The 20,042-nt window shown below is 35.9% G+C and overlaps 1 non-coding gene across 1 annotated transcript; it reads right to left on the bottom strand.

Annotated features, from left to right (window-relative positions):
• Positions 1 to 8,757: 8,757 nt before the first annotated feature.
• LOC118051314 (small nucleolar RNA R71) lies at positions 8,758 to 8,861 on the bottom strand. The gene has a single exon (XR_004688016.1). It is a non-coding gene; the product is annotated as a small nucleolar RNA R71 (small nucleolar RNA).
• Between the last annotated feature and the right edge of the window lie 11,181 nt (positions 8,862 to 20,042).

The following is a 20,042-nucleotide window of genomic DNA, read 5'->3' as shown; positions in this document are numbered from 1 at the left end:
ACAAATGCAAACCCATATTCTTTAGTATATGGAATGGAGGCAGTTATGCCCCTGGAAGTAGAAATCCCATCACTACGGATCTGAAGGATGTAGAACTGGACGAATAAGAATGGGCAAGGTTAAGATTTGAGCAGTTAAACTTGATCGATAAAAGAAGACTAGTAGCTAATTGCCAACACTAGTTATACCAGAGCAGGATAGCAAAGACTTACAACAAGAAAGTCAAACCAAGGGTGTTTAAGGAGGGGGATTTAGTGTTAAAGAAGATCTCGCTAGCATCAGGAGAAGATCAAAGTAAATGGGCACCAAACTATGAAGGGCCATATGTGGTGAAAAAGGCTTTTTCTAGAGGGGCCTTAATTCTGACTAATATGGATGGAAAGGATCTACCTAAACCTGTAAACTTAGATATTGTAAAGAAGTACTATGCCTAATGTATCCTTTATCAATCAATAAAATTGAAGTTTGGCTAAGATTTCTTTAGTGTTTTTCCCCTCAAAAACTATGCATGATCTTATGTTTTCACAAGGATTTTTGGGAAATCAAAGTTTTAATAAAAGAAAATCAAATTGGTGTTTGTTCTAACAAATAAATTTTGAAAGTTCAAGTGATATCCTAACACCTAGAAAACTAAAGAATAACCCAAACACCATGATATGACTTCAAAGCTGAGTTGTGATTAAATGATTAATGAGAAACCATTTTGCATATTTGCATGAGAGAAAGCAAAGCTTGCCGAATCTGAATGCATGCGGTTGAAATGAAAAAAGGCCATCTTTGATCATCTTTTCACAATGTCTAATCCCTTGCAGTCCTTTTTTGAGCCTAATGCATTTTTCTTGAAAAAATAATAATAACCTTGGCTAGGATCACACCCTACATTTGGGGCAAGTGCGAAATAAAATCCTTAATGACTAAAAGTGCCCAAACATTAGGGAGGGCATGAAAGCAAATCCTCAATGATAAAAAAAATTCTCACACAAAGCTAAGGGACATGAAAGAGTTCCAAAAAAATGATTTGAGCATGCCATAAAAATCACTAATATAACGATACTCAAAACCAAAAGAATAAAAAGCCCAACATTAGGGGGGCCATCGTGGACCATTTTGCAAATCAATTCCAAGGTCTAGAAAATCCATGAAACAAAAAGAAATAATGAAAAAACAAAAGGTTTTGGAATATAAGCACTAGTGATCTTTAGTCTTGAAATCCCTTAAACACCTTTTGAGCCTATAAATATCTTTTTTCTTCATTGCTAAGAGCCTAAGCCTATGTTACATGCCCAACTAAGCCCTTCCTGATCAAAGGCAGGCAATCTGGATCGGTGGGCAATGCTTTCCCATGCTAAACAAGTCATTATTCATGCAATCAAAATGAATGCTTTGAAAACTGGTTCTTTAAAACCCTCAGATTGGATCTTGAAACCTTTTTAACCAATAAAATGTCACTTCACATTTTCACCAAAAACAACACTTATGTAAACCTATCCATGAGAATTGCTTGAATTTTTCAGAACAAGTTTGTTTTAAACAAACATCAAAATGATTTTTGTTCGGAATATCTTTGAAATTCCAAAAGTTCTTTGTGAAAACTCCTTGTAAATAACCAAATCTTTTTTTTCACATAACCTTGTCCCTAAAGAAAACCCTAAGCAAATACTCGTGGGCATGATCAAACAGAGGGGCAATTTAGCAAAACACATAGGGTTAGCTCCATGATTCCCAGAGATATGGTGATCCTTCAGACAAAGGTTTGTGGTCAAGGAGATATGCTCATGTCATACCCTTCTTAGAGGTTAAGATCACAAAATATGACTCAAGTAAACAAGAGCAGAAAGAGCCATCAAAGCTTACTATCAGAGACTCAGACTTTGAGAAAAGCAAAACTCCATGAAGAAAAGGGGACCTATATTTCTCAGGTAAGTATACATGCATATTGATCATAATGCATTACTTTCATCCCTAATAGATTGGTGTCTCATCGTCACCTCTTTTTGAGCAGGCTGTTGATCCTTCATCATTCAGATAGTGTGCTTTCAAGCTCTATCTCCCTTTTGAATGCGTCTTTGAGCCATTATCTCTCGGGTATTATGTTTTCTAACCATAACTCTTTTCAAGTGTGCCTTTGAGCCCTTAACCACCTTAGGTAGTGTGTTTTCTAACCCTATCTCTTTTTAGTGCGTCATCGAGCCCTCACCTCTCAGGCAGTGCATTTTCTAACCCTACCTCCTATCAAGTGCACTTTTCAACCCTCATCCCCCTTCAAGTACTATCTCTTTTTGAACGCTTATTTGAGTTTCCATCTTTTGAATAGTGCACTTTGAGCCCTATCATATCGTCTCTTCAAGACATTTCACCTAGGTAGGTCACCCATTACAATCAGACCTCTTTGAAAACTCTTTTCATCTTCCATTTGGGCCAGTTGCCCATTACAATGAAACCATTCTTTAAGAAATCCTTGCATTTCTCACCACCTTCATAATCTTCCATTTTAGGTCAGTTGCCTATTACAACAAGACCACATTAAAAAATCTTTGTATTTTTCACCACGTTGAAAAATCCCTGCATTTTTCATCACTTTGAAAAATCTTCGTGTTTTTCACCTAGGTAGGTCACCCATTACAATAAGACCACCTCAAAAAAAAAAATTTAATTTTCTTTGGGTAGGTCATCCGTGACAATTTGAGTACTTCAAAATCTCTGAATTTTCAAAAGACAAATCTTCCAGTTTTTACTCTGAGTGCGCTTTCTAGCCCTAAAAAAGGATTCATCATTCCATCATCTCTCATTCTTCTTTTTCTTCTTTACAACGCTTACTATCTAAAGTCTCTTACGATACTTTCTATCATAAGCATTGTAAAGAGAGGGGCAACTGTCATAACCCAATTCTAGGTTATTCCCCAAAAATCAATTCATTTTTTTCAAAATAAAAATAAAAAATAAAAAATAAAATAGATGCAGGCAATTTGGAGAAAGCAGATCAAGAAGGACTACAAAAATAGGAAACATCAACCTGTAATTTTTGGAGTAAATTCAAGGTCTAATTGTACCCCATTACGCCCAAGAATGGAGGAAAAAATGCAAATTCAAGGTCAAATTAAATGCTTATTGGATGAATTTGCATAAAAATTAAGTCCAAGGACATAATTAAATTTTTAATAGGCCAATTTGACTTAATCATGGGCCAAATTGAATTTTAATTATGTTTAAGAATTAATTTGGGTCCAATTAAAGGATTTAATTAAGTGCAAGGACTTAATTATACTTTAAAAGGGTCAAATTAATTTTATTTGGGGTTTAATTGGTGAAAAATTAAGTTTGGGGCCTAATTTGGGCTTAATTGAGAGGATTGGAATTTTAAAAGACCAAATTTAATTTTTACCAAGTTAATTGATTGAAATCAGGGGCCAAATTGAAAGAAAATTGAAGTTTTGGGGTCAATTAGGGGTTAAATTGAAGAAATCCACAGTCAAGGACCAATCTGCAAAAGGCACCGGACTATAGACACCTAATTGACAAAAATTGGGGGTTAAATTGAATAAATTAAATTTTAATGGTCAATTAGGGGTTAAATTACATAAATCCAAGATTAAGGACTAATGTGCAAAAGGTGCGTAAATCCAGGGTTCCAATTGAAGTTCGGCAAGGGTGTAATTGCAATAAATCAACAGTTTAAGGTCAATTAGGGGTACAATTATAACAAATTGGAAGTGGGAGGACTGCTTTGAAATTTAGAGAAATCCCTAATTTAAACCCAAAACGGCGTTGTTTTCGTATATAAAAAAAAGGGGCGGGCAAACGACGCATCATTTGGTCATTATTCATTGCCTACATTTTTCTTTTTTTAAAATGGTTCATTCACCTCCTTTGCAGGTGCATTTAATGTACCTAACGCCCACTAAATTTTCAAAACCGTGCACAAAACTACTCACCAGACATCTCTTTACGTATAGGTATGGTCGTCAATGGCTCACTAGCAAATAAACGGACATGGCATCACCCCAAAGAGGCCACCTCAGGCAGCCTACAGCTGTAGATTTGACAATGCACCATGCCTACTTTGAGCCAATGGTTGGGATCCTTCCCAACCGAATCAAGGGTTGAAAATTGTTCCCCTCTAAAGACAAGATTACCCTCTCCCACCCCTATAAATAGGAGCAGATTTCACGCTCGAGGAGAGGAAGAAAATCAAACTTAAAGTTGGCCAAAAACCAGCCTTTCCTGCTTATTTTTCCTGCAACCAGTCCTTTCTATGCTTTCTCTCTCCTCCGTGGCCTTCAGCCACCACCACCTTCATCACCCATCTTCTCACCATCATCCCCACCTCCAGGAGCAATCAAACCATCACACGTGGTGGTTGCACCACTTCTCTCTCTCTCCTCTATAAAAAAAACTTCTTCTCTGCTATTGTGACCCTGGCAGCAGCGGCAACAGTAGAAACGGCAACCACCACCTTGCTCAGAAGCTCTTTTCCTTCCCAAAGGCAGCCAGGGTAGCAACTCTCTCCTCAGCCACTCCAATAGCCCCAACCACGAGCTTCCTTTCTCCTTATTAGGCCTGTTCTTTTTCTTCTTCTTCTAGCGGCGACCACAGCCAGCCACCGGTCTCACCACCTTTAGCCATATCGTGCGCCGCCAATCAGGCCACCAGCTCCCTCAATGCTAGGTAAGCATCGTTTCTCCCTTCCTCTTCTTCCTCTCTACTGTCGACGCATGAGAACAATGTAATGTGAATTATAATTCATGTTGCACTATCTCATGCAACTTAGTCACTGGGCTGCTAGTGACTAAGTTATTTCAGGCTGGACCTGTCCTAGCCCAACCCAGTTGGCTGGGCCGGGTCCAGCCCGTCCCCAGAATTAAAAAAAGAATATTTTGGGCAAGTTTGGCCCATCTCTTTCTAGGTCTATGTCTGGCCTAGTTATTTGGGCCAGCCTAGCCCACATGCTTAAATAATATTTAATTAATTAATTAATATATATATATATATATATAAATTCAAAACATTTTCAAAAAGAAAGAAATATTTTGCTGCATACGACCAAATCCTAAATTTGTTTTTCCAAATATAGTTTTCATAAAAAAATCCAAAAATGGATATCATAACCGGTTTATGATTATCCATTAGGATTTGGCCAACATGTCAAAAAAAATTCCAAATCTCTTTTTTTAGGGTCTAGATGTAGACTTTAATATTTGTGTGGTGTAAAATTACACGATAAAGTACACCCTCAAGTATTAAAGATACAAGATGTAAATAAATGCGATGCTAATATTTAGACTTTAAAACAATTCGAATTTAAACCGATAAGGCAGAGACTCCCTCATGAAGAGAGATCTGCCTTGAACTTTTGAAAGGACTAACGAATAGAAACCCGACCTAGAAAAACAATCAAATAGCAATGCAGCTTACCTTAGGTAGGGTGCATTGGGGGTGATGCGTCTTCCCCTTGCACAACCAATCCTTTACCCGAACTCTCGCAGACCATAAGTTCTTAGTGACCATAATACTAGGTGGCGACTCCTGGACATTAATCATAATTTTATGATTAAATCCAATAAAAAATACTTCCCAACACACCACCTCACATAAGGAGGCACGACAGAATCCTCCACTTTCGCCAGACGACGTCGCCCCGCAACATCATGAACCATCAATTCCAGTATAACTAGGTGGACCCCACACATCCGTGTAAATGAGTTCAAAGGGTGCATGGCTTTGAAGACTGGTGCCATGAAAGGGTTGTTGATGTGTTTTATTAATGGAACAAGAATGAAATAAAGATGAAAAATGTTTTTGCGATGAAATGGGAAGAGAAAAATTCTTAACAAGATGATGAACAATTTTAAGTGAAGGATGACCAAGAAGCTTATGCCATCCATCAATGGAAGTTCGTTCATGCACATTAGCAACTTTTTGGGGCGTCACCATTGAATCTGGAAAGATGTAGATGCCATTGTTACACGCTCCTTTTAGTAGAATCACCCCTGTGATAACGTCCTTCACAAAAAAAATGAAAAGGATGAAGTTCAACAAAAACATTATTTTGTTTGGTGAAGTGATGAACAAAAATTAAATTTTTGCAAAGATTTGAAACATAGAGGGTGTCATGGAGTGTAAAGTTTCAGTGGGTAGACAGTAAATTCAAAGAACCAATATGTGAGACTGTTAAACCTGAACCATCACCGAGTATTACTTCATCAATTCCATCATATTCGGAATGAATAGATAAATTGGAAAGATCACCCATGATATTATGTGAAGCGACCGAATCAAGTAACCAATTGTTGTTCTTCCCGGTAAAGGTTGTGGCACAATTGACAGATACATTCTATGGATGAAACTGAGAACAAGACTTTACAATATGACCAAATTTGTTATAGATTTGGCATTTGGGCTGATAACTCCTATTGAAATTGCTGGTTCTGTCATAATTAAAACGACATCCATCACGTTGAGCACCACTAAAATTTCTACTAGTGCTGGGACCATGAGACCCCTGTGGGTTGTCATTTGGTATGGGGGACCACTATTGACTCCCTCTATATTTAGAAGGCTTTGTCTTTGTGTAGTTGACGGAAGCTACTAGGTGTTGCATTGATGTTTCCAAGCGCCTCAGATATGCCTCATATCCCACCAGCAAATTGATAAGGGAATTTTTAGCATGTATATTTTCCACTATTCATGCTTGATTTTTAAATATTTTGGGTATGTTGCACAAGACAATTAGAATTTTGAATCTCGTTTTGAACTATTGACCTCGTGGGAAATTAATGTGTTTTTAGATCTTAGGTTACTGAACAGGCAAAGTCCGGCAGTGAAACTGAACAGTGATTCATTATGTGTTGCAAAAGAAGCTATACAATTTAGTTCCAGATGTTCGTCACCATTTTCAAATAGCTGAGATGAAGGTCTAAAAAACATATGAAGGGCATATAACTCAGTTTTGTTGTTTCGAAGCCCATAAAGCGAGTTGAAAAACAAGGATTGAACCAGCCCGAAATTCCTGCAATGCAAAGACTGTTTTGGTTTATGGCCCTTATCTCAACTCTCAGACGTTCAAAAATTGCAAGATCAGTTTCGTTGGAAATAAAATTGTATTCTCTACAATTTCTCCAGAAATAGAGATCTTTGAATTCGCACGTTTTCTACCTCAAATCAGGCTCGCAATGTTTGAGTAGGAAGGAATTCAATGCAGAAAAGGAAACTTTCCTCATTACTGCAGGGGTAGAAAAGCCACAATATAAAAGAAAATAAGGGGATCTGAAAACAGGGGATTGAAGATATAGAAACCCTACAACATAGAAAAGAAAAAGAGAGGAGGCGGCACCAAGGGGAACAAAAGAGGGGCAGAGGCAAAACTATTGAAAACCGGGAGGACACTTATCTTTTCGACAGAAATTCTCTACTTTTGAGTGATGTTCATCGTATCAAGTTTGTTTCTCTTTAATTTAACCGTGGAGTAGACTTTTATTTTGGGATTTTTTATGTAACCTTACTATGATTATGTGAACAATTTCTTCGATTGAATTATTACATTAAGATGTTGAGTATTTCATTCTATGTGTAATGCATGCGTGTGTTTGGCCAACATCTGCATGATGAAGAATTCAATTTGAAACTGAGAAGTGATAATTGTTTTAGCTATTGTTTGAAATATCGTAAGAAATCTATAGGATAGAAATATCCTAAGAACTTTTGTAATTGTTACAGGTTTTACAGTGCTTAATAAATTTCGACAAGTTCAGAACTTTCGTAGAATATATGAAATTTTTTTGTCGAAATAATTTATTGATGCTCGAGAAAGATTAATATTTACATAAGGAAAACCTGATTATCAACATTAGGAGTAATTAATTTAATCGAGAAAGTTCACATAGGCATAGTTACGGTAAGTCAGAAATCCTAGAACCAGTACAATTGAATTCATTAATATTTAATCAATTGGTTTTTTGTTTTTAATCATTAATTTTTGTTTCATAAACTATCTTATTTGATTCCTCAAATAGATCATAATTTAAAAGACTTTGGTAATTAGTAGTAATTTTTTACAAATCCTCATGGGATGATACTTTACTCATCACTTTATTACTTGTTACGATTTGTGCACTTGCAAATTTAACCAACAAGTTTTTGGCGTCGTTGCCGGGGATTTTAAATAAAATTACTAATAATATCAATACAAATTAAATTTGATCTAATTTGATTGCCTTTTGTCTTCAGCTCTTTAGGTGTGTTGTCTAGTGCATGAGAAGCAACAAAAACCAGCCGTTGCTACCTTATAATCCTGAGATTGAGAGAACTGCAAGGGGATTAAGAAAGAAAACGCAAGAGACTCAAAACAGTTCAGGCTTCATGGCAGACAATGAAAATCCTGAGCAAGATACACGGGCATTAAGAGATTTTGCTCTCCCACAAGTGACAGGAATCCGTTCTGTTATCAAGAAACCAAGGATTGAGGCCAATAATTTTGAGATCAAACCAACAATACTGCAGATGATTTAGACCTCAGTTCAGTTTTATGGGTTGCCAAGTGATGATCCTAACGCCTATATTGCAAGTTTCTTGGAAATTTGCAACACATTTAAGCATAATGGTGTTACTAATGATGCCATTCGCCTCAGACTGTTTCCATTTTCTCTGCAAGATAGAGCAAAGAACTGGTTAAACTCCATGCCTGTAGATTCAGTTATCAACTGGGAAGATTTAGCTCAGAAATTCCTTGCTAAATTTTTTCCACCAGCCAAGACAGCAAAAATACACATTGAGATAGCTAACTTCGCCCAACTTGAGAGTGAACCATTGTATAAGACATGGGAGAGATACAAGGATTTGCTCAGGCAATGCCCCCACCATGGACTACCAAAGTGGATGCAGGTGCAAAATTTTTACAATGGATTGAATGCCTCCACAAGAACACTAATTGATGCAGCTTCAGGAGGAGCTTTTATGAGTAAGTCACAGGATGATGCTTATAACTTATTGGAAGAAATGGCTATGAACAATTACCAATGGCCAAATGAAAGAAGCATACAGAAGAAGACTGTTGGGGTGCATGAAATTGATGCAATCACGGCATTAACAGCTCAAGTCCATTCACTAACTCAGCAACTGAAAACCACTCAACTGTCAGCAAATGCCATCCATACAACGTGTGATTTTTTCCATGGAAATCACATAAGTGAAGAGTGTCAGGTTGGGAACCCATTCTCTCAAGCAGAGCATGCTCATTTTGTGTCAAACTACAGCCGGCATAACAACCCTACAGTGCAACATATAATCCCGATTGGAGAAATCATCCTAATTTCTCGTGGAACAATCAAACTATCATAAAGAATCCAGCCATGCCATCTTCAAGTGAGCACATGAAAGAGAAATCAAAACTTGAAAAAGCTATGACACAATTAGCAAACAACACCAGTAGATTCATGACTGAAACAAATACCAATCTGTAGAACCAAGCAGCCTCAATTCGAAATTTAGAGGTTCAGGTTGGTCAGTTAGCCAACATGCTCACGGGTAGATGATTAGTACTTAAAAGTGCATGTTTATTAAGGTTTTATATCATCATTTTGCACTTGAAGTATCAATAACTCCTTAACTAAAGCATGTTTTATAATAACAAGTTTGATATTATAAGATACCTTAATTTATGGTAAATGCTCATTTTAAATGCAGGACTATCACATAAATAAAAGGATTGATTGATGAGTTTAAGCATTGAAAGTTAAAGGACAAAGAGATGGCCAAACTTAGAAAAGAGATGTCGGTGCAGTCCAAACCGAAATATTGCTCGGTAATTGGATCATATCTGGAGCTCTAGATCTCGGATTTAGGTCCATTTTATATGGATAGAAAGGTAAAACATGGGCCTACAACTTTCATTTGGACACCAAGATCTAAGAAGGCCGTTTTCAAGTCCAAATTATAGGAACAACGAAGAAGTCCGAAGCTGTCCTGCAGCCCAGACACTATTTAGTGTTCAGCCCATATCTTGAGTTCTAGAAGTCCAAATGACCTCATCTTTTTTTTATTGGAAAGATGAGACAATTTCCTAGAACATTGCTAAGGATTTTGGGAAAATTATGATGTTAGCAATGACGTCTTGTTCAGACAAGAAGATAAGGATCGTCACCAAGTCAAGATGTAGCCACCCACTCATCAATTAGTCAATAAATCAATAGTTCTAAATTTTGGACTATAAAAGGAGGCACTTACCATGTATTGAGGCATCTTGGTTTCCAGATCACGATCATGCTCTTGCTTTCTCTCTTTGTATTGCTTATGTTTTGCTTTCATTAATATCAATTTTATGCACTTCATTTCCTTTCCTTTACTTAGTTAACTTCTTTCTCATTTATGTTCTTATCTTGTTCATTTATGTTTCTTTCTTTCATTATGTTTAGCTAAGTTAACTATGTCAAGGTGAAAAGGGTACACTAATGGTGTAAGAACAAGTATAATATAAACTTAACATGGACCTTAACGTTGGATACTAACATGTTTTATATTTGTTATCTTGTTCACTTTTAATACTTTGCTTGTTAAATGGTTAATCTAGATTTATGTTGTATAACACTTGGTACAACAAATACTTGTTACTTTCATAGCCCATACTGTATGGTATAACCGACACCTGAGCTATGAAAGGAACTTGATTTGTTGTTAACATAAGTTATAATCATGAATGCCTGACAACCAACATTTACAAGTATTAGCTTTATTCGAATAAGATAACTAATGTAATCATGTTAACAATTTATAATCTGATTGGAACCTCTTTTATGTGTGGTTTCCAATTGAGTAATAAGAGTTTATATTATACTTGTTTGAAGTACCATTAGTGGATCCTCTAACCTTGACATTTGTTTTTATTATTGTTTAATCCTTACATCAATTTTACATCTCAAAGCTCTCTTTATTATTACTATTACTATTATTGTTATTATTGTTGTTATTGTTGTTATATTGTTATTTATAATTTATACAATAAACCTCTCTGTGGTTCGACCCTGGTCTTGTCGGGTTATTTATTACTTTGACACTCTTGCACTTGGGAGAAGACATCAAGCTTTTGGTCGTGTCAGTAGACAATAAGGAAGTCTACTAAGCACAACTGAAATTAATCCTAAGGAGCAATGCAAGGCCATAACTTTAAGAAGTGGAAAAGAAGTGGAGCAGACTGCTGGAAACAAGAGTGCAGGAAGAGAAGAAGAGGAGCAAGTGGCCAAACCATTTCAGAATATGAAAAAATCTGATCCTCTACCAGAACCAATGCAAGAAATAATGCAGAGAATTCCATTTCCACAACGTCTCAAGAAGAATAAACTTGATAAGCAATTTTCTAAATTTCTTGATGTGTTTAAAAAATTACAGATTAACATTCCTTTTGTAGATGCTCTTGAACAAATGCCAAGCTATGTGAAATTTCTGAAGGACATCCTCTCAAACAAAAGAAAGCTAGAGGAATATGAGACTGTCGCTCTTATTGAGGATTGCAGTGCTATTTTGCAGAAGAAACTGCCTCCTAAACTTAAGGATCCAAGGAGTTTTACTATAACATGTTCCATTGGAAATTCTATATTTGAAAAAGCTTTATGTGATTTAGGTGCAAGTATTAATCTCATGCCTTTATCTATTTTTAAGAAGCTTGGTTTAGGTGAAGCAAGGCCAACCACAGTAACACTGCAGCTAGCTGGCAAGTCATTGAAGTATCCAAGGGGAATAATTGAAGACGTACTGGTGAAAGTGGGCAAGTTCATCTTTCCAGCAAACTTCATCATACTGGATATGGAGGAGGATAATGAGATTCCTATCTTGCTTGGCCGGCCATTCTTGGCCACTGGAGGTGCATTAATTGATGTGAAGAAAGGGGAACTGCGGTTAAGGGTGAAAGAAGAGGAGGTGATTTTCAATGTGTTCAAAGCCATCAAACAGCCAGATATGAGGGAGAGTTGCTTCAACATTCAAGTGGTGGACTCTTTAATTAATGACAAAGTCAAGCTTCTAACTGACCCGTTGGAAGCATGTTTGGTAAATAATGTACTGGAAGAGGATGCTGAAATAGCATAATATACATGCTGGATGGACTCTTTTGAACCTAACCGCAGAAGATACTTTGAAGATTTGGGACAACCAGCACCAAAAATAAAATCAACCAGTGAACAAGCACTGGTTTTGGAATTGCAACCTCTACCAGAACACCTTTGGTATGCATATCTTGGAGAAGCTTCCACCTATCCTGTGATAGTCTCTACAAAGCTGACCAAAACAGAGGAAGAAAAACTATTGAGGGTTTTGAGAAAACATAAGGCAACTCTCGGGTGGGTATTGGCAGATATTAAAGGCATCAGTCCCTTTATTTGCATGCATAAAATTCTGTTGGAGGATGAAGTCAAACCAACAGTAGAACATCAGAGAAGGCTTAACCCGACCATGAAAAAGGTAGTTCGAAAAGAAGTTCTGAAATGGTTAGATGCTGGTGTTATTTATCCAATCTCTGACAGCTCATGGGTGAGCCCAGTTCAAGTTATGCCAAAGAAAGGAGGAATGACAGTGGTAAAGGATGTAAACAACAACTTGATACCTACTAGACCGGTAATTGGATGGAGCATTTGCATGGATTATCGAAAGCTCAACAAGGCAACTCGCAAAGATCACTTCCCCCTACCATTCATTGATCAGATACTAGACAGGTTAGCTGGGCATGAATACTACTGTTTCCTAGATGGCTATTCAGGATACAATCAAATAGCCATCGCACCTGAGGACCAAGAGAATACCACTTTCACTTGCCCTTATGGTACTTTTGCTTTCAGAAGAATGCCTTTTGGGCCGTGTAATGCACCAGCTACCTTTCAGAGGTGCATGATGGCTATTTTTTCAGATATGGTGGAGCAAATCATTGAGATCTTCATGGATGACTTTTCTATATTTGGAACTTCTTTTGATGACTGCCTTGCAAAGTTGGCGTTGGTTTTGGAGCGTTGTGAAAAGACAAACTTGATATTGAACTGGGAAAAATGTCACTTCATGGTAATGGAAGGTATAGTATTGGGGCACCGGATTTCAGAAAAAGGAATAGAGGTAGACAGAGATAAAATTGAAGCAATAGACAAGCTTTTGCCGCCAACTACAGTAAAAGAGGTTAGGAGTTTCCTTGGTCATGCGGGATTTTATAAGAGGTTCATCAAAGACTTCTCTAAAATATCCAAACCGCTATGCAGTCTGCTGCTAAAAGACATAAAGTTTCAGTTTGATGAGGAATGCAAGACAACCTTTATGCTGTTGAAAAAGAAGTTAGTGACAACTACTATTGTAATTGCACCGGATTGGGAGAAACCATTTGAGCTTATATGTGATGCAAGTGATTATGTAGTTGGAGCAGTACTGGGGCAACGGAAAAATAATGTGTTTCACACCATATACTATGCCAGCAGAATACTCAACGATGCCTATCTCAATTATGCCACAACCGAGAAAGAGTTGCTTGCTGTGGTCTATGCATTTGATAAGTTTCGGCCTTACCTGATGGGAAACAAAGTATTGGTGTATACTGATCATGCTGCAATTAGACACCTAGTGTCTAAGAAAGATGCCAAGCCTAGACTCATCCGTTGGATCCTATTACTGTAAGAATTTGATGTAAAAATTAAAGATAAAAAGGGGACTGAGAACGTGGTGGCAGATCATCTTTCAAGGCTGGAATTGACACATCAGCTGGAGCCTAAATTCACGGTTATAAATGAATGTTTTCCTGATGAAAGACTCTTAGCAATTTCCACTAACAAATTCTTTCCTTGGTATGCATATTATGTCAACTTTCTTGCAGGTAAGATCATACCGCCAGATTTTTCTTACCAGCAAAAGAAGAAATTTTTTTCTAAAGTCAAACACTACTTCTGGGAGGAGCCGATACTCTATCGGCATTGTGCAGATCAAGTCATCAGAAGGTGCGTTCCAGAAGAGGAAATGACAAATATATTGAAGCACTGCCACACACTTGAATATGGGGGGCACTTTGGAACACAACGTACTGCAGCCAAAGTTTTGCAATCAGGTTTTTATTAGCCCATTATGTTTAAAGATGCTCATGCTTTTGTTACTGCTTAGGATAGATGTCAGCATACAGGGAATATATCTCGACGAAATGAAATGCCACTGCAGAATATCTTAGAAGTTGAATTATTTGATGTTTGGGGCATCGATTTCATGGGACCTTTTCCTTCATCCTATAACAACAAATACATTCTCTTAGCAGTGGATTATGTATCAAAGTGGATCGAGGCAATTGCAACGCCTACAAATGATGGCAAGGTGGTACTTAATTTTCTATGAAAGAACATCTTTACCAGATTTGGTACTCCTCGAGCCATCATCAGTGATGAAGGAACTCATTTTTGCAACAAGCAGTTTGAAGCACTGCTATCTAAGTATGGAGTCAAACACAAAAGAGCATTGGCTTATCATCCTCAGACAAATGGCCAAACAGAGGTATCAAATAGAGAGGTGAAGAAAATCTTAGAGAAAACAGTAAGTAATTCTCGGAAAGATTAGGTAAGAAAGCTAGATGATGCATTGTGGGCATATCAGACAACATTCAAAACACCATTGGGAATGTCTCCGTATCGATTAGTTTTTGGAAAAGCATGTCATCTTCTTATTGAATTAGAGCATAAGGTATACTGGGCAATGAAACAACTTAACATGGATTTGCAGGTTGCAGGTGAGAAAAGAATCCTGCAACTTAATGAGATGGATGAATTTCACAATGAGTCCTATGAAAATGCCAAGATATACAAGGAAAGAACCAAGGCATGGCATGACAAACATATTGTACGTAAGGAGTTTGTCCTTGGTGAACAGGTATTACTCTTCAATTCACGGCTCCATTTGTTTCCTGATAAGCTCAAATCACGATGGTCAGGACCATTTACGGTTGTGAAGGTATTTCCTTATGGAGCAGTAGAGGTCACCCATGATGAAAAGGGAACATTCACAGTGAATGGGCAGCGTCTAAAGCATTATAGGAATGGAGAGTCTATTGGAAAAAGGGATGATATCCCTCTCACTTCATCTTAGATAAATGGAAAAGTCAAGCTAATGACTATAACTAAGCGTTGATTGGGAGGCAACCCAAAAAAAAAAAAAAAAAAACCCTTATTTGTTTCATTGAGTTGTGCAGGAATTGATCATACAAGCAAATAACCAGGAGCAACAGCAAACTCACACCCACATAGTCAAAAGGAAGTATTCGTAAGCCTTTCTATTCTTTATTTTTCCATTGGGGACAATGTGATATTTAAGTTTGGGGGAGACATTGCATGCTTTGACTATGAAAGACACTGCACACTAGAACCATGAAAACAGAGGGTGAAAAGTGATATGCATTTAAGACCAACTTTGACATTTTTAGGTGCTTCATGACTGTATCCATGATATTCCTTGGCTTTAGATCGGATAATATCTTGCATAAAGTTTGGATTGAGCCATGACTATTTTCTTTTTGAATTATTGAAGTACACTTTTTCCAGCCACAGTCATGTGAATTGTGTAGTTATGCATAAAAGATAAGTGTGTTGTTCTTTCTTGTTATTACCCTCTAAGAAAAATATTAAAACAAGGAGTGATAATGAGTATGAAAGTGAATGAATAAGTATATGATGTGTCTCTACTCCAATGTTTTGAGTTGCTTAGTAACTAGGAGTATTCATCACAAATGTTTACTTTTACGTCAAATGACAGCTTAAAATATGAGTATGCAAAGCATTTTAAGTTTATGACATGTTAAGTAACGGCCGGGTTGCATTCATCACAAAATGTTTGTATTCGCGTCAAAAGACAAGTGATAAATTTTAAAAAATACCCTTGTCAAAAGACAAGTAAAAGTGTGTTATTACTCCTAAAGTTGGCTACCTTGCTTAAAAAAAAATTTAATAATAATAATGGTGGAATGACTGTGCACGGTTCAAGGATGCTAAACACATGAAACACATGGATGAGTTGGAAGTTTGTACAACGACCTGCACAGAGAGTAGGAATGCTTAGTTTTTTCATTATCTAATATTGTCTATGAGCTAAGTCAAGAAGTGAATGCTGCACGATGGAGCCTTTTAAATGTGAAAGTTGAACTTATCATGAGCTTTAGCACTCTGCTTTCATGGGTTTCCTTTTTGCTGAGGACAAGCAAAACATTCAAGTTTGGGGGTATTTGATAAGGGAATTTTTAGCATGTATATTTTCCACTATTCATGCTTGATTTTTAAATATTTTGGGTATGTAGCACAAGACAATTAGAATTTTGAATCTCTTTTTGAACTATTGACCTCGTGGGAAATTAATGTGTTTTCAGATCTTAGGTTACTGAAACAGGCAAGCCGGCAGTGAAACTGAACAAGCAAAGCCCGACAGTGAAACTGAACAGTGATTCATTATGTGTTGCAAAAGAAGCTATACAATTTAGTTCCAGATGTTCTTCACCATTTCAAATAGCTGAGAATGAAGATCTACAAACATATAAAAGGGGCATATAACTTAGTTTTGTTGTTTCGAAGCCCAAAAAGCGAGTTGAAAAACAAGGATTGAACCAGCCTGAAATTCCTGCAATGCAAAGACTGTTTCGGTTTATGGCTCTTATCTTAACGCTCAGATGTCCAAAAATTGCAAGATCAGTTTCGTTGGAAAGAAAATTTATTCTCTAACAATTTCTCAAAAAAATAGAGATCTTTGAATTCACAAGTTTTCTACCTCAAATCTTAGGCCCGCGAATGTCTAAGTAGGAAGAATTCAATGCAGAAAAGGAAACTTTCCTCATTACTGTAGGGTAGACGGTAGAAAGCCACAATATAAAAGAAAATAAGGGATCTGAAAACATGGATTGAAGATATAGAAACCCTACAACATAGAAAAGAAAAGGAGAGGGAGGCGGCACCAAGGGGAACAAAAGAGGGCAGAGGCAAAACTATGAAAACCGGGAGGACACCATCTTTTCGACGGAAATTCTCTACTTTTGAGTGATGTTCATCGTATCAAGTTTGTTTCTCTTTAACTTTTAAACCATGGAGTAGACTTTTATTTTGGGATTTTGATGGTAACCTTACTATGATTATGTGAAAAATTTTCTTCGATTTGAATTATTACATTAAGATGTTGAGTATTTCATTCTATGTGTAATGCTTGCGTTGGTTTGGCCAACATCTGCATGATGAAGAATTCAATTTGTAACTGAGAGAAAGTTGATAATTGTTTTAGCTATTGTTTGAAATACCGTTAAGAAATCTATAGGATAGAGATATTTAAGAACTTTTGTAATCGTATACAGGTTTTACAGTACTTAATAAATTCAACAAGTTCAGAACTTTTGTAGAATATATGAAATTGTTTGTCGAAATAATTTATTGATGCTCGGGAGGAGAGAGATTAATATTTACATAAGAAACCTGATTATCAACATTAGGAGTAATTAATTTAATCGAGAAAGTTCACATAGGCATAGTTATGGTAAGTCAGAAATCCTATAACCAATACAATTGAATTCATTAATATTTAATCAAATTGTTGTTTGTTTAATCATTAATTTTTTTGTTTCATAAACTATCTTATTCGATTCCTCAAATAGATCATAATTTAAAAGACTTTGGTAATTAGTAGTAATTTTTTACAAATCCTCATGGGACGATACTCTACTCATCACTGTTATTACTTGTTATGATTTGTGCACTTGCAAATCTTTAACCAACACAGATCATGCAGCTCTTCAAATGTCAGTGGTGATTCTCGGCTCGAATAGGTGCTACAATCTCCTGAAATTCTGAACCTAAACCATTCAATACATAAAGCATTAGGTCATCATCTGAAATTGAGTGATCAATGAGGCTATTTCATCTCAGCCAAGGTTGCTTCACAACATGGAAGTATTCTGTAATTGACGAGTGTCCATGTTGGATTAAGTTGAGTTCCTCCTTTAACTGGATAGCACAAGTTCTTGATCGGCTAGCATATAGATTTTTTAGCTTTTTCCAAGCTTCATGAGATGTTTTTGCCATAGCAATGAGTGGTGTGATTGAAGGTGATGTGGAGGCTAGAATAGCACTCAGAATAAGTTTGTCCTGCCAAACCTAGTAGAGCTTGCAAAGCTCATCACTAGCGGTGCCAGAGGAGGAGGGACACAGAAGTGTGCCTTCGACATAGTCAAGTAGATCATAACCAATACAGAGTGCTTCAAATTGAGCATGCCATTGAGAAAAGGTGGAAGGGGTTAATTTTTCATTGATTTGTGCTGTAATATTGAAAGTAATGAGTGGTTTGTCTGTTGTGGAAGAGGGTTGGGTATTGAGGATGAAATTTGGGTTTTGATCGGAGGATGATGACATTATGGTGTTTTGGATCGGTGATTCGTTAGAATTTGAGTGATCTGATACCATATAGAGATTGAACACAACAATTGTTTGATTGAGTAATTCACTACACTTTATTGATAAATATTGTGTGCAATATATATAGTAGCGTGGAATCAGTTTTGGAAACAAATAAATGGTAATGCTAAAACTATGTTATTACAGTATACAACTGTAGATTTCACGTTCCAAATATAGCATTGATGGCAGAGTCTTTGCCATGATTTTCGGCTATACCTTGAGTTCTGAGCTTTAAGAAGCTTATATATAAAATGTATAGGATATTGAATCATATAGACGACTAGGGAAAAACATTATTGTTGGAATCAACAATCAAGACAATGTAGCATTTTTCATTTCACACACACACACATATATATGTATATAGATTTTGTACTTGTTAACAAAATTCTCATTTTAAGAAGATAACCCAAAATATCTTAAATAATGAAAAAAAAAAGTATAATGGTTATTTGCCATTTTGAATTTAACATGAAAGTGTTTTTATTACTTCTTTTTTCCATTGAAACTGTCTCTGTTTCTTTCCCTAGTTTAGTCTCTTTCTTCACCATTAATACATTCTTTTCTCATTATCATTGAAAAATGATCAAAATCTTATCTTTATTTCTAAATTTAAAATGCTTTAAAATTTTATTTTTTATATAAATTTATAAAGAAAATGTTATAATTTCTCACTAGATATAGATAATCTTTTATTGCAAGTATTCTTTTATACTCTACGGGATATAATATGATATGAGAATCACTAAAGCATGACTCATCTTTTATCATACTATAATTAACACTTTTTTCATTATAGAAAAAAGCAAGAAATAATAATTTTTAAGTGTTACTGAGAATGTTATATGACTTAGATTATTTTAAAACATATATCTTGGGATCTCTTATCAACTAGGTAGGGTTACTAGTTTAACACTTTTTTCATCTTTAAAGTTTTTAAACTCATTCTCATCAATGAATTATACACAAGCTCTCTCAGTAAATATTTAGTTGGTAAATCCACAATATTTTTTCTTAACTTTACATAATTAATTAAAGTAATCTTACTCAAGAGCAAGTGTTTAATGGTATTATGTCTTTGACATATATGTTTAGACTTACCATTATACATCTTACTTTACTAAATATCATAATGAACATGAATTATTGGCACTGGTGTTGACCAAATGGAGTATCCTCTAAAAAATTTCAAAGCCACTTAACTTTCTTTTCAGTTTTGTCAAGAATAATAAATTTTAATTACATCATGGTTCTTATAATACATGTTTTCTTAGATAATTTTAATACCACAGCTGTTGTACCAGCGTGGAGATATATTTATTAGTGGAATTTGAATCTTTAGTAACAATAATCCAATTCACATCACTATACATTTTAGTACAACTAGGTATCCAGTATAATATAGGTCATAATATAAGATATACTTCAACTATTTGAGTATCCTATTTATTACTTTTTATGATATATACTTGAATTATTGATAAATCTACACAATATATTAATTGAATATGTAATATTTAGTCTTGTGTGGTTCATGACATACATCAAACTCTTAATTATTAAGAATATTTCAATTAGTTTATCCCCTCATCTTTATTTTAGATAGATGTACACTTGTACACTTAT

Source organism: Populus alba, chromosome 1 (genome assembly GCF_005239225.2).
Source record: "Populus alba chromosome 1, ASM523922v2, whole genome shotgun sequence".
In the NCBI taxonomy this organism is placed as follows: Eukaryota; Viridiplantae; Streptophyta; class Magnoliopsida; order Malpighiales; family Salicaceae; genus Populus; species Populus alba.
Note: the sequence above shows the minus strand (reverse complement) of the source record. Positions and strands in the feature narration are given on the sequence as shown.